This window comes from Oryctolagus cuniculus, chromosome 15 (genome assembly GCF_051225735.1).
Source record: "Oryctolagus cuniculus isolate XC-2025 breed Fujian yellow rabbit chromosome 15, ASM5122573v1, whole genome shotgun sequence".
Taxonomy (NCBI): domain Eukaryota; kingdom Metazoa; phylum Chordata; class Mammalia; order Lagomorpha; family Leporidae; genus Oryctolagus; species Oryctolagus cuniculus.
The window spans coordinates 47,910,935-47,926,042 of record NC_142881.1 but is presented as its reverse complement, the minus strand read 5'-3'; the positions used below and the strand labels follow the sequence as shown (position 1 = coordinate 47,926,042).

The 15,108-nt window shown below is 35.5% G+C and overlaps 1 protein-coding gene and 1 pseudogene across 3 annotated transcripts in view; one reads left to right on the top strand and one right to left on the bottom strand.

Moving 5' to 3' along the window:
• The window catches only part of LOC138845287 (elongation factor 1-alpha 1 pseudogene), a 58,120-nt pseudogene extending 47,783 nt beyond the window's left edge, over positions 1 to 10,337 (bottom strand).
• Positions 1 to 15,108, top strand: part of PCDH15 (protocadherin related 15) — a 1,661,037-nt gene that overhangs the window by 48,804 nt on the left and 1,597,125 nt on the right. The gene's annotated exons all lie outside the window — the stretch shown is intronic.

Below are 15,108 nucleotides of genomic sequence, written 5' to 3'. Positions count from 1 at the left end.
TGTGTTTTTTTGTTTTTTTGTTTTTTTGTTTTTGCAAAATTTTATGCAAAATCAAACAGTATGTCTTTGAGTCTTTGATATGATTTGGAAATATTTGTTGTTAAAATATGTTTTCTTAAGAATTCAGATTTATGTAAGTAAATAACTGAACAGTTTTAAGCTTCTCTTTTATGGACACATACAGAGTGTGGGCGAGCACAACACTAGAATAGGTACCTTATGAAGGCAGGTTATACAAGTATGGACCAAGGAAAAGCTTATCACTACATCTAAAAGTTTATCTTACTGCATATTCATCTGCAGTAAAAGTTCTGTCATATCTTGTTCCATATTTGTGAAAGCACTGAAGCATCTTATTGCATAAGTAACTTTACCATCTTTATGATTCATAAAACATATATAACTTAACATCAGTATTTATGGTAGTGCTTCTTAAAGATATATCCCATAGACCCAGGGCAGGCATTAATACCTTGGGTGGAATAGCTTTTTGAGAGTCTGCTTTCAGTATTCTTTGGTGTATACCTAGAAGTGAGAATTTTGGATCATATGTTAATTCCGTGTTTATTTTTTTAAGAAATCAGCATAATGTTTTTAACAGCAGTTGTATCACTTTGCATTCCCATCAACAGTGTATGAAGTCTCCAATTTCTCCATATCCTTGACAAACTTGTTGTTTTCTGAAGTTTAGTTCTTTTTTTTTTTTTTTTTTTTAGAGATTTGTTTTATTTATTTGAAAGACAGAGTTACAGAGAGAGAGGAGGTCATCTATCTACTGGTTCACTCCCCAGATGGCTGCAACAGCCGGAGCTGAGCTGATCTGAAGCCAAGAGCCTGGTACTTCTTCCAGGTCTCCCACATGGATGCAGGGACCCAAAGACTTGGGCCATCTTCTACTGCTTTCCCAGGCCATAGCAGAGAGCTGGATAGAAGAGAAGCAATGGGTACTAGAACCGGCATCCATATGGGATGCTGTCGCTTCAGGACAGGGCTTGCGCCATAGCATCTTTGGCCCCTAAAGTTATTTTTTTTTAATAGCAGCAAAGCATTCTAATGGGTGTGAAATGATAATTTGCTGTAGTTTTGATTTCCATTTCTCTAATGATTAGTGATTTTGAACATCTTTTTATGTCTTTCCTGAACATTTGGAGAATGTCTATTCTAGACCTTTACTCCATTTTTTAACCAGCTTGGGTTTTTTGTTGTTTTGTTGCTGCCATTGTAGAATTTAGGAGTTGTCTGCATGTTCTGGATTTTGATTGCTTAACAGATACATAATTCGCAAATTTTCTCCTATATTTAGATTAGATTTTTGCTCTTTTGGTATTTTCTCTGAATGTACATTTAAAAAAAAAATAGGATCCATTTGTCTACTTTTGCTTTTATGCCTATACAATTGGTATGCTGTCTAAGAAACTATTGCCACAATCAATGTAGTAAAGCTTTTGCCATTTCTTTCTCAGAGTTTATGGTTTTAAGTAGTCAATTTAGGCTATACATCCATTTTTTACTTCTGTTTTATATATTGTCTTGAGTAATGAACCAACATTATTAGCTTGCATATGGATATCAACTTTTCCTAGCACCATTAAATGAAAATTCTCTCCTTTTCTGTTGATTGGTTTCTTGTTGATGTTCAATCATTTAATCAAATAGGTGAGAGTTGACTTCTGTGCAATTTATCCTATTCCTTTAGTCCAAATGTCTGTCACTATGCCATTACTTCTCTGTTTTGCTTGCTGTAACTCCTTAGTAGCTTTTGAAGTCAGAAAATGTAAATAACTCAGATTATTTTTATTGTCAGGTTTACTTTGTATTATCTGGGATCCCTTGAGACTCCACATGAATTTTAGGATGGATTACACTGTTTCTCCAAAAAGCAAAAACATTGCCATTTTACCACCGTTAAGCCTTCTGATCATGAACATGGGATGCCCTTCCCCATTTTTTAAAATTCATTCTCTAAGGTATATTTCCTGGCTTTCTTTCATAAAATCTAAACTCTAGTAATAAAACATTCATAATTATTGTTTTGACCAAGATAAAGCAGTGTTTCACAAAAAATGTGTTTGTAGCAATACTAATATATTTCTTTGTTTTGTTATTTATTTTTTTAATATCTTGTGGTATTTGCCTTTAGTGTCCAGCTTATTTCACTCAACATGCTATCCTTTACTTTCATCATTTTATTATAAATGGTAGAATTTAATTATTTTTATGTTGAATAATATTTCATGGTGATTGTGTATGTATATGTGTGTGTATCACATTTTCTTTATCCATTCATCTAAGGATGAGCACCTTGATTAATTCCATATTTAGCTATCACATATTTTAGCTGTCTTGTTTTCTTTTTACAAGTCTTTCATTTCCATTGTTAAGTTCATCCATAAGTAACTTGTTTTTATGGTTTTATTGGAAATATAATTTTTATTAATTTTATTTTCAGACTGTTCATAATTACATACTTGATACTTGTGTGGTGAATTTGTTGAATAAATTTATTAGTTATGCTTTCTTAGAAATCCTTAGTGTTTTCTATAAATAGGACCATGTCATCTTCAAACAGATAATTTTACTTCTTACTGTCCAATTTGGATAGCTTTTATTTATCTTTCTTGCACAATTGCACTGACTACAACTTCTAGTTCCAGTGAATAGAAGTGGAAAACAGAATCCTCTCCTTATTCAAAATGTTAATGGGTCAGCTTTCAAGCTTTCTTTTATTTTTAATTTTTATCATTATAAAGAGAACAATTCTAAGAAGATAATAACACTTTCCATCCTTTCCCACTCCATCCTCCTCCTTCCTTTTTTTTCTTTACTTTTTGAAAAAACGTAATTTCAAACCACTATGTAATCATAGTCTTAATTATCCACTAATCATAATAGTCAACAAATAAAAAGTAGGAAGACCACAGTTCCACAAGAGTGTAAACATGAGCTAAAAATAGCAATCATATCCCAAAGTGACCATTTCATTCCTATAAATTTTTTTATATTCTATATTAGCTGCCACATATCAGAGAGGCATGATGTTTGTCTTGTTGAGACAGTCTTATTTCACTAGCATAATGGTTTCAGTTGCATCCACTGTGTTGCAAAAGACAGGATTTCATTCTTTTTTTAGTGGCTGAGTAGTATTTCACATGTATGTACACCACATTTTCTTTATCCAGTCACCAGTTGATGGGCGTCTGGGTTGATTTCACCTCTTAACTATTGTGGATTGAGCTGCAGTAGGCATGGGAGTACAGAACACTCTTTCATAGGCTGATTTCGTTTTGTTTGGGTAAATTCCCAGGAGTGGGATGATTGGGTCATGTGGTAAATCTATTTTCAGATTTCTGAGGCATTTCCATACTCTCTTCCACAATGGTTATACTAGTTTACATAGTGTATTAGGTACCTTTTTCCCCACATTGCTTATCATGTTTGTTGTGGCTTTTTCACATATGTTTCCTATTATGTCAAGGTAGTTTCATTTTAGTCCCGATTCATTGCCTGTTTTATCAGGAAAAGATGCTGCTGAATCTTGTCAAATCATTTTTGTGCAACAATTTCTATGATTACATATTTCTTATACTTTGTTATTGTAGTGTATTGTACTGGTTAGTTTTTGTAGGTTTGAGCCACTTACAATATCCAGAAATAAATCCCATGAGCTTGTGGTATATAATCTTTTGAATATGCCACTCATCTTGGTTCTCAAGTATTTTTTGAAGATTTTTACACTGGTATTCTTGAGGGATGTAGCTATGATATTAGGAAAATGTTCTCATTGTATGAGTTTTGGGAGTGTTCCCTTATAAAATTTTGTATAAGCTTGGGAGGGATTGGTGTTAGTTCTTTAAATGTTTTACAGAATTCACTGATAAAGCTGTAAAATATAGGGCATATTCTGACAGATTTTTAATTACTGTTTCAATCAAAGAAGTTATAACTATGTTCACATTTCTGTATTTCATCTTGCTTATTCTTGGTTTGTTTCTGTGGAAATTAATCCATTTCATTTAGGTTATTAAATTTTTTGGCATATGAGTGTTTATAATAGTCTCCTGCAATCCCTTTTAGTTCTGTAGAATTGGTAAAAAAAAAGTCCTTATTTTCATTTATAATTTTAGTAATTTTTCATGTCTTTCTTGGTCCATTTAGCTAACCAATTTTGTTTATCTTTTCAAAAAGCTACTTCTGGTTTTGGTGATTTTTCTCTAATTTTTTGTCTTTTACTTTGGGTCAGTCCTAATGTTCATCATCTTCCCTATTTTTGTTTTAGGTTTATCTTGCTCTTTCTAGATCCATAAGTTATAAAGTTAGGTGATGATGTGAGATCTTTTTTGACTTTTTCTTTTTTAAATTAATATACAGAGAGAAAATTTCATATATTTCATACATACAATTCTAAGAATATAATGATACTGCCATCCCTCCTTCCTTTTCTTTTCTTTTCTTTCCTTCTTTTATTTTAGTTTTTCCCAAAACATATTTTTAATTTATGTTATAATCATAGTCTTAATTCTTACTAAATAAAGAGTTCAACAAATGGAAAGTAGGAGGATCACTGTTCCATAGGACTGTAGACAAGGGCTGTACACAGTAAGATGGTAATTTCACTCATATGCATTAAGGGTATTTTGTACCCTATATTAGCTGCTACAATCAGAGAAAACATATGACATTTGTCTTTTTCGATCTTGCTTTCTTGATTTTTTTAAATTTTAATTTTTTTATTTTTAAATATTTATTTATTTGAAAGGCATAGTTACAGACAGGCAGAGGGAGAGAGGGAGAGAGGGAGAGAAGGGGGAGAGAGGGAGAGGGGGAGAGGGGGAGAGGGGGAGAGATAGAGACTGAGACTTCCATCCTCTGGTTCACTCCCCAAATGGCCACAACAGCTGGAGCTGGGCCTAACCGAAGCAAGAAAACTTGAGGTTCTTCCAGGTTTCCCATGTGGTTTCAGGGGCCCAAGGACTTGGACCATCATCTACTGCTTTCCCAGGTCATAGCTAAGAGCTGGATGGGAAATGGAGCAGCCAGGACTTGAACTGGCACCCATATGGGATGCTGACACTACAGGCAGTGGCTTTTGCCCACTACACCACAGCGCCTGCATACTTTCTTGATTTTAAATGTAAATATTTATAATCATGAATTTTTCTCATTATTATTCTGCTGTGTCTTATACATTTTGATATGCTATATTTTAGTTTTTATTTATCTCAAGGTATTTTTTAAGTTCCCTTGTTATTTCTTATTTGATCCACTGACAGGGTAGAAACATGTGCTTACTTTCCAAAAATTTGTGAATTTTCAAGTTTTTCTTTTGTCAATGATTCCTAACTTAGTGTGGGGAGCAACCCGGACTAGACTAAGTTACTGGAATTAAGACTTATTCTATGCATCTGCTCTCCCACAATATGGCGCTGGGAGAGGAGAAAACAGCTTCTACGCAGCTGCCTCTTGCCAACTTGAGTGCTGACCTCCAGGAGCTGATCCTGCTCCTAATTGGAGGAGAGCAGCGTACTCGGCGTGTGGGCAGCCGAGTTGGGATTGGCAGAGGAGGACTATAAAAGAGGAGAGAGACGGCATGCACTAGGAACATCTAAGGGGAACATCTATCTGAAGGAACACCTGTGCAGCCCCCGAGAGAGCCGGCCGGCGGTGTGCCGCTCCCCCGCGGAAGTGGGGAATGTGGCAGGGGGAACCGCCCTTCCACGGAGGTGGAAGGGATAGTAGCCAACCCGGGAAGAACCAGCAGCAAACCCGGGGAGGGCCGAGCAGACAAAAGAACAACGCAGGGTCCTGTGTCGTTCCTCCACGAAGACGGGGAGCGACACTTAGTCCCATTATTTTTGGAGATGACGATATGTATAATATCTACCTTTCAACTCTATTTAAACTTAATTTGTTGCCTAATATATGATATATTCTGGAGAATGGTTCCTGCGCATTTTAGAATAATGCCTGTTCCATTGTTCTTGCTTAGAGTTATGTGTGATGTATTGTGTTTTGTGGGCTCTCCCTTTCTGATATTTTTTTTTTTTTTTGACAGGCAGAGTGGATAGTGTGAGAGAGAGAGACAGTGAGAAAGGTCTTCCTTTTACCATTGGTTCACCCTCCAATGGCCGCCACGGCTGGCACACTGCGGCCGGCACTTCGCGCTGATCCAATGGCAGGAGCCAGGTGCTTCTCCTGGTCTCCCATGGGGTGCAGGGCCCAAGGACTTGGGCCATCCTCCACTGCACTCCCTGGCCACAGCAGAGAGCTGGCCTGGAAGAGGGGCAACCGGGACAGAATCCGGCGCCCGGACCAGGACTAGAATCCGGTGTGCCGGCGCCGCAAGGCAGAGGATTAGCCTATTGAGCCACAGTGCCAGCCCTGATATTTTCCATACTTATCTCTTATTTTGTGTCTGTTTTTTTTTTTCTGTTATTAAGAATGTCTATTGATGTCTCCAATAATTATTATAAGATTTCTTCTCTTGAATTTGATAAATGCTTCATACATATACTTGAATGTTAATGTGTGCATGTTAATATTCCTTGTTGCTTCTTAGCATATTGAATATTTTATTAATGTTTGATATTCTGGTTTCTCTCACATATTTATTTAAAATAGATTTTACCTGATATTTATATAATCACTGTTATTCTCTGGTTACTATTTATATGGAATATTTTTTCCCATCCTTTCACTTTCAATGTATTTTTGTCTTTGGATCTAAAGTTGAGTCTCTCATACATTGCGTACAGTAGAATCATGTTTTTAAATGCATCATTCCAATATCTACTTTTTGATTTCATAGTCTCATCCGTTTACATATAAATTAAATGAGTTACTACAAGATGATACTATGGTCATTTTGTGACCTGTTTTTGCACATACCTTGTAGTTTTTGTATCCCTTAGTTCTTACATTATTCTTCTGTTTAATGTTGAGTTGAGGAACATTTCAGTTCTTTTATCTGTACTTTTTATATTTTCTGTAGCTATTTTCTTTGTGACTATCATGAGGATTATATTTAATCTCATAAAATATAATATTCTAATTTGAATTTATATTAGCTTCACATCTATTTCATATAAAAACTCTGCTCCTATAAAGCTTCATCCTTACCCCTTTTAGAACTAGATATCTGAAAATTACACTGGGTACTGCAAAACAGAAAATAATGTTCAAATGCATTAATCTCCTACATCATATAATGAATAAAATGTGGAGATACACACCTAGTTTACAAGAATACTAGCTTTTAGACTAAGAAAAAGTTTAAAGTAGCAGTCTGCTAAGTTATGTAGATGACAAAAACTGGAATCAATGCTGCAGTAGTCCTAGCTTTAAAAATTGCTAATGCATTTACTTTACTGAGTTGTTTATCTCAAACGCTATAATTGGATTAAGTCACCACCCTCCAAGTACCATTACGCTAGGACTGCACTAACTCTACTCTTGGGTTCTGGGAAAACAAATATTCAAGCTGTAGCAAGGAATACCTGCATAAAAAAAAAAAAAAAAAAAAAAAAAAAAAAAAAAACACCAGATGCATGTTTCTATCTTTTAAAAGGTTTCATTCAATCATTGCTACATCTACATAAAGTAGCTAATCTTGTTTCTAGTTTATTGCTGAGCAGTGTGTGTAAACTAGTAAACAAGGAACAATGATGATTTTCAAATGTAAATTTCCAACTAAAGCAAAATTCTATGCCCTTCATGACTTTAATTCTCCCTTAGAAGAGTAACCCTTAACATGCTGAAGTAAGCATGGATTGTTAGCATGATTAATCTTATTAGCCCCGAGATTGTTAATTTGTTACCAGAATACTAAAAAAAAAAAAAAAAAAAATCAGAAAATCAAAGGATATCTGTAGGAATTGTGTTATAATTTTAAGCTAGAAGCTCTAGTGTAAAAGCCTTAATGACTATTGATAAAAATCTCCTAAAATGACACAAGAAAAAAATCTAAAAATGCCATTTAAAATCTTAATTGAAAACTTAACTTTATACTGGGGCATCTATTAGACATTTTATTTGTAATAATATTGGGTTATTTTCTTACTGAGTTTACCATGCTACTAGTTTTTCTTTTTCTCTTTTTCTAAATTGATACCTAATTTCAAGATCTTTTTAATATGGCACCTACTGGCATTGAAGTTAAAATATATGCTTCTCTTCTCTTTTCACAAGTTTACCCTTGTGTTTCCATGAGATCATTGATTTTAAAATATACTGTGTAAGTCTTATTTCTTATCACAAGCAAATGCTATGTTCATGGAATTTCTTTATGAAATAGGTGAATTAAGATTCACATTTGGGACTCAGGAGCCGTCAGCTCACAGCTCACACTGTTTCTGAATTGTGTGTGCTTTTTCAAAGACTGTAGTTAAAACACTTAGGAGGAGGAATAGGAAAACACAGTTATCACTAATGAAGCTCACTGTTGTTCTGTTCTTTTTAAGATTTATTTTAGTATTTACTTGAAAGGCGGAGGTACACACAGAGAGGAGAGGCAGAAAGAAAGAGAGAGAGAGGTCTTCCATCCACTGGTTCACTCCCAATGGCAGCCACAGCCAGAGCTGGGCCAATCTGAAGCCAGAAGCCAGGAGCCTCCTCCAGGTCTCCCCACATGGGTACAGGGGCCCAATAACCTGGGCCATCTTATGCTGCTCTCCTAAGCTCATTAGCTGGGAACTGAATCAGAAATGGAGCAGCCAGATTTCAAAACGGCACCCACCTGGGCTGCCAGCACTGCAGGCCGTGGCTTAACCTGCTGGCCCCTGTTCTGTTCTGTACGGAAGTGTAAATACAGAATTACTTTTGGATAAATACCTTCTATGTAATTCTTAAGCAGGTACAATGATAAAGTTTTTTGGTAGTCAAGTAGGAAAAAATGAGAATGATTTGCCTAAAAATGCAAAAATTTCATACTAATTTAGTTTTAAGAAGTGCAAAATGCATTTTCCTGACCTGACTGTAATAAAATATTTTTATATAAAATGCTTAATGATGTGGAAAGCTGTTAACATCTGTTTTCAAAGGTCATTGTATCTTCACTCTGATTTCTTTTCGAAGATTAATTTCATGGCTTTTGTTCTGTGAGAGTCTATTAACCAACTTTTCAGGTGATGCTATACTATCCTATCTGAGCCCCTTCTTCAATACATGTTCTCTCTTGTTTCCAAATGATCTTTCTGGAGTACCTTAAATGAACTATGAAACTTTGTCTTTAAAAAATGGAAAGAATTTTCACCAGGAACATAATTTTAATTTTTAAAAATTTTTACATATTTAACATTTTTTCTCATTTAGCTTTGTTTTAATTGAGAAACTTTGTTTCACCTGAACAATGGAGACAGCCACTTCTACTAGTGGGCCACTGTTGCTGGCTTCAGCAACATTGCCATGATGAACATCTTGGACAGATATGTTCTTGACATTGCATCCCACATTATCCCCAGGGAGAGTTTCACTCACAGCTTCATGCTGCATTTCAACAGACTTCACTTCAGCTGAGACATTGACTTGAACAAAGGTTACCACCATGCCAGATAGGCCCTCTAGGACAGTACTTACACTATACCTATAGTTTTGTAAATAGGTTGTAGGAGCAAACACAAAGGTTTGTCAGTTGGTCTAGTGAGTGGGAGGACACAGCCAAGGGCTTCAAGTAGTGCGGTTCCAGTGGCATTGTCATCTTTGCAGGTGACTTTCCATCCCTGGAACCCAGGTAGATTAGCACTTGGCTTCAGCATGTTGTCACCATTCCAACCAGAAATTCACACAAATGCTACTGTGTCAGGGCTGTGGCAAATCACCAGTTGCTGACTTCCTTAGCGATTTCCTCGTATCTCTTTTGGCTGTAGGGTGGCTCAGTGGAATCTGTTTTGTTCACTCTGACATTGAGTTATTTCAGTGTAGCAGTCAGAAGGGCGTGCTCAGGGATCTGCTCGTTCCTGGAGATACCAGCTTCAAATTCCCCAACACCAGCCACAACAATCAGGACAGCACAGGAAGCCCGAGATGTGCCTGTAATCACGTTTTTGATGAAGTCTCTGTGTCCTGGGGCATTAATGATAGTCACGTAATACTTGCTGGCTCTAAATTTCCACATTGAGACATTGATGGTGATACCATACTCACACTTTGCTTTTTCAGATTGTCAGAGACCCGACATACTTGAAAGAGCCCTTTCCTGTCTTTACAGCCTCCTTTTCAAATGTATCAGTGCTCCTTTTTTCAGTGCCACCGTATTTGTAGATCACATGGTCAGTAGTGGTGGACTTGCCTGAATCCATGGGTCCAATGATGACAATGTTGATATAAGCCTTTTCCTTTCCCATTTTGGCTTTGATTTAGTGATAGTTTTCGCTACTCTGTTTGGTTGGCAAATCCATTGACAAAAAAATACTGGAATATAATTTTTATACAAAACAAAAGTGAAATGAACTTATATTTTTAAAGTTATTATAATGGAATTTGATATTACAGTTAATTGTGTCTATTTTCTTTATTTTATATATATTTGCTTAACATTATATTTAAAAGTTAATATACATATTTATTAACCCAGAATTGTATTATTATGTTAGTACTAGTTCAAAAAGATATATTGATGAAGAGGCAGTATGGTTAGCAGATATGTCACAGGACGCAAAAAGTTGGAATATTAATAATACACTGTCAAACAAAGGGAAAATCTGAAGATCATTGATATTATATGGTGATATTACTCTTTGCTGCCATGATTTACAGTGTGCAATGCACTATGTTTTCATAAGTGGTGAGTGTTTTAGTGCTCTCAACATGTCTGCCTCTGGATCTATGGTGTCATAATCATGTGGGATTTTCCAGGCTCCAATGAAGAATTATGGATCAGAACTTCTGAGTGTGTTTCTTGGTGTTATATTTTTCCAAGAATCACAGACAATTCAAACTCACAACTAGATAAGACAATAATTGTTAGACAAGCAAGACAGAAGATGATCAAATCCTTTGGTATGTGCATGTATTAACATTGTTGGGTGTGACAAATCCATTTACAAAATTAAAGAAAACATTAGCACTAGTAGTCTGAGAGTTCATTGTGAAATGCGTGCTGACCAAGTGTTGCTGTTCTGACCTACTTCCTGCTGTTTTCCTCCATTGTTTTCCCTACTGGCTGATGGGAAAAACATTGCTATGTAATATTTTCCCCATAGCTAGGCATCTTTTGACATATCCTAAATTACTAAAGAGATTTAATTTGAATTTTAAAAGTTTGAGACCATATTGAAAATGGTAATATAGTCCTGTTATAAACATGGTGGTGGGTATATACCTGGTAGTGGGATTGCTGGATCATTTGCAAGTCTGTTTCTAGTTTTTAAAAGAAATCTCCATACTGTTTTCCACAGAGTCTGCATTTGTTTATGTTCCCACCAACAGTGTATAAGACTTCCCCTTTTATCAGTGTTTTCCTCAGCAATTGTTACTTTCTGACTTTTGCATAATAGCCATCTGGCAGGAGTGAAGTGGTTTTGATTTGCTTTCCTCTGATGGCTAGTGATTTTGAGTATTTTTTCATGTATTTCTTGGCCATTTGTATTTCTTCTTTTGAGGATTGTCTGATGAGGTCTTTCGCAGCACTTTATATTTTTTAAGATTTATTTATTTATTTGAAAGGCAGAGATACAGAGAGGCTGGGGCAGAGAGAGGGAGAGAGAGGTCTTTCATCCACTGGTGCACTCCCCAAATGGCTGCAACAGCCAGAGCTGTGCCAGCCCCAAACTAGGAGCTTGGAGCTCCTTCTGGGTCTCCCACATGGGTGCAGGGGCTGAAGGACTTGGACCATCTTCTATTTCTTTCCGAGACCATAGCAAAGAGCTAGATTGGAAGTGGAGCAGCCAGAACTTGAACCAGTGCCCATATAAGATGCTAGCATTGCAGCAGAAGTTTTACCCACTACACCACAGTGCTGGCCCCTTGCCTAAGCTTAACTGGCTTGTTTTTATATTGCTGAATTTTCTGAGTTGCTGATATAACCTAGATATCAACAGTCTGTCAGATAGATAACTTGCAAATATTTTCCCTGTTCTGCTTGCTGTCTCTTAATTCTATTGATTATTTCCTTTGATGCACAGCTTCTGATACTGATGTAATCCCATTTGTCTAGTTTTGTTTTTGTTGCATGTGCTTTGGGGGTCTTATCCAAGAAGTCATCACACCAAGGTTTTGAAGTGTTTCCCCTACATTTTCCTCCAGCAGCATCATAGTCTCAGGTCTTAAATTTAGGTCTTTGATGCATCTTCAGCTGATTTTTATATATGGGAAGAGGCATGGATCTAATTTCATTTTTCCACATATAAACATCCAGTTTTGCCAGCACTATTTATTGATTATATTACCCTTTCTCCACAATGCCTGACTTAGGATAATGCTTTATCCATTAGGCAACTGAAGCTATCCTTTCTCCAATGTATGGTCTGTGCACTTTGGTCAAAAATCATATGTCTGTATGCATAAGGATTAATTTCTGGGCTCTCTTCTTTGCTTCATGGATCTATGTGTTGGTTTTTATGCCAATACCATACTGTTTTAATCAGTATGCTTTGAAATCAGATATTGTGATGCCACCAATTTGATTAATTTTGCTCAGAAACACTTTTGCTATTCTGAATATTTTGTGATTCCCTACAGATAGCCAAAATATGGAATCAACCAAGGTATCCATGAACAGATTAATGGATAAAGAAAATGTGGTGAATAAATATCTAAATATAATGAAATATCATTCAGCTATAAGAAAGAATGAAATTCTATCATTTGCATCAATATGGATGCAATTGGAGGACATCATCATTAGTGAAATAAGCCAGATACAGAAAGACAAATACCATGTTCTTCTTTATATGTGGGAGCCAACATTTAAAAAGAAAAAGAAATGTCTGTATCTATCAATTTTGCTGCAAATAGTTTTCTCAAACTTTTTTTATAGTTTTGTCAAAAAATTGCTAAGAATGACATACTAATATAGTTTTAATGAGCTGTGATTATTTTAAACATTCATGGTATATGAGTGAAATTGACATATTTTATTTGATGATTTTGTGTATTATTTTTAAAGATTTATTTTATTTTACTTGGAAGTCATAGTTAACACAGAGAGAAAGAGAGTCAGAAAGAGAGAGAGAAAGAGAGAGAGAGCGAGCGAGAGAGATCTTCCATCCGCTGGTTCATTCCCAAGATGGCAGCAATGGTCAGAGCTGTGCCAATCCAAAGCCAGGAGCCAGGAGCTTCTTCCATGTCTCCCACATGGGTGCAGGAGCCCAAGGACTTGGGTCATCCTCCACTGCTTTCTCAGGCCATAGCAGAGAGCTGGATCGGAACTGGAGCAGCCAGGACTTGAACTGGTACCATATGGGATGCCAGCACTACATGTGGCAGCTTTACCCACTACGCCACAGCTGATGATTATTTATATCACTCGTCTATTTACCTGATGAAATATTGCCTTTTTACTGTTTATTTGTTGAACTCTACTTAGTAGAACATTAAGTGTTTGACTAAAATGTAAATTAAAGTATGTTATCTCAAGAAAAAGAAAAGGAAAGAAAAGAAAGAAAGATGGAAGGAAGGAAGGAAGGAAGGAAGGAAGGAAGGAAGGAAGGAAGGAAGGAAGGAAGAAATGAAAGAAAGATTGAGACACAGTGGGAGAGAATAATGGAAATATCACTTCTTAGAATTGTAGCTATGAACTACATTGAATCTGTTTTTGTTATATCAACATCATAATAAAAATGAAAAAGGTGGTAACACATGTAGCTTTTCAAATATTTAAAAAGGAGAGAAGAAAGTTCACTTGTATGTCCTTTAAAATAGCTTTTAAAGGCATCCAAATGGGAAATAAATCCATTAGATAACCCTTATTTTTAATCTGTCACTCAAATTGCAGATGGCTAAAGGTATGCTATGTTCTACTTCTGGGTTTAAACATCTCACTTATATTTATCCATATAAAAATATCCATTTACTTGTTCCTCTTCCATTAAGTCACAAGTTTGGAATGATTATCTCTCAAGACTAACAAAACTCTTATGTGGAAATTTTTAACATATAACCATTGCTCATTACCTGCATATTATATCCTTATAGATTCCAAATTAAATGAGTTTTAATTGCTTGAGAAGTAAAAGTAATTTGAGAGGGGAAAAAGGCTCAGCTGTAAGCACTGTGTAATGTAGTTTAAGACAGAAGCAGGTTTGTTTCTCAGTTCTGTTAATTATGAGCTTACAAATAACAGCTAATTGAAAAGCCCATCTACTCACATTTTTGAAAATAAGGATAAACTGATCTATCTTTTGGAGTTTTGTGAGGATTAAATGTATTAGAAATGCTTAGCATATAATAAATTCTTGAAACCATCAATTACCAGTATTAAAATTCAATTCATTTTAGAAAATTCTGATGTTCCCAAAGATAGTTTTAAAATATTATTTAAAATATTGTCTTATAAGTAGAATTTTACTTTATTGTTTATAGAAAAATTGGTCTCCTGAAACTATCAAAGGAGAAATAAATGAGATCTTTGAGGAAAGAGTTAATTGACTTTTCTAGACCCCTGCACCCATAATTTCCATCTTGTCATGAGGAAAACATCAGTCAAATAATTTAAGACATTTTATGATATACCTGACCAACACTGCTCAAACTGTCAAGGTCATCAAAAACAAGAAGAAATAGAAGTAACTGTCACAGTAACTAGCAGCTTAATGAGACAACAAAAATTAATGCAATAATGTGAATGGAATTCTGGAACAGAAAAAGGACAGTAGGTAAAAACTACAGAAATATGAAGTAACTAAGGGTTTTATTTATGTATTGACAATATCAACTTTAGTTCATTAATTGTAGCAAATGTGTCATAGTAAGTGAAAGCTTTAAAAGTTCAGGAAATTGTGAGTATAGTGGGACTTCGGATTCTGCTTAAATTTTCTGTGATTCTAAAACTGTTTCAAAAATGAAGTAATAAATAGTATAATATCTTTCTAGAGTATTCTTACATGTTCTGTCATATATTCTTGCAAAAACTAGGAAAAATATAATGGAGCCTGCTGCTCCTCCGCGGAGGAGCCG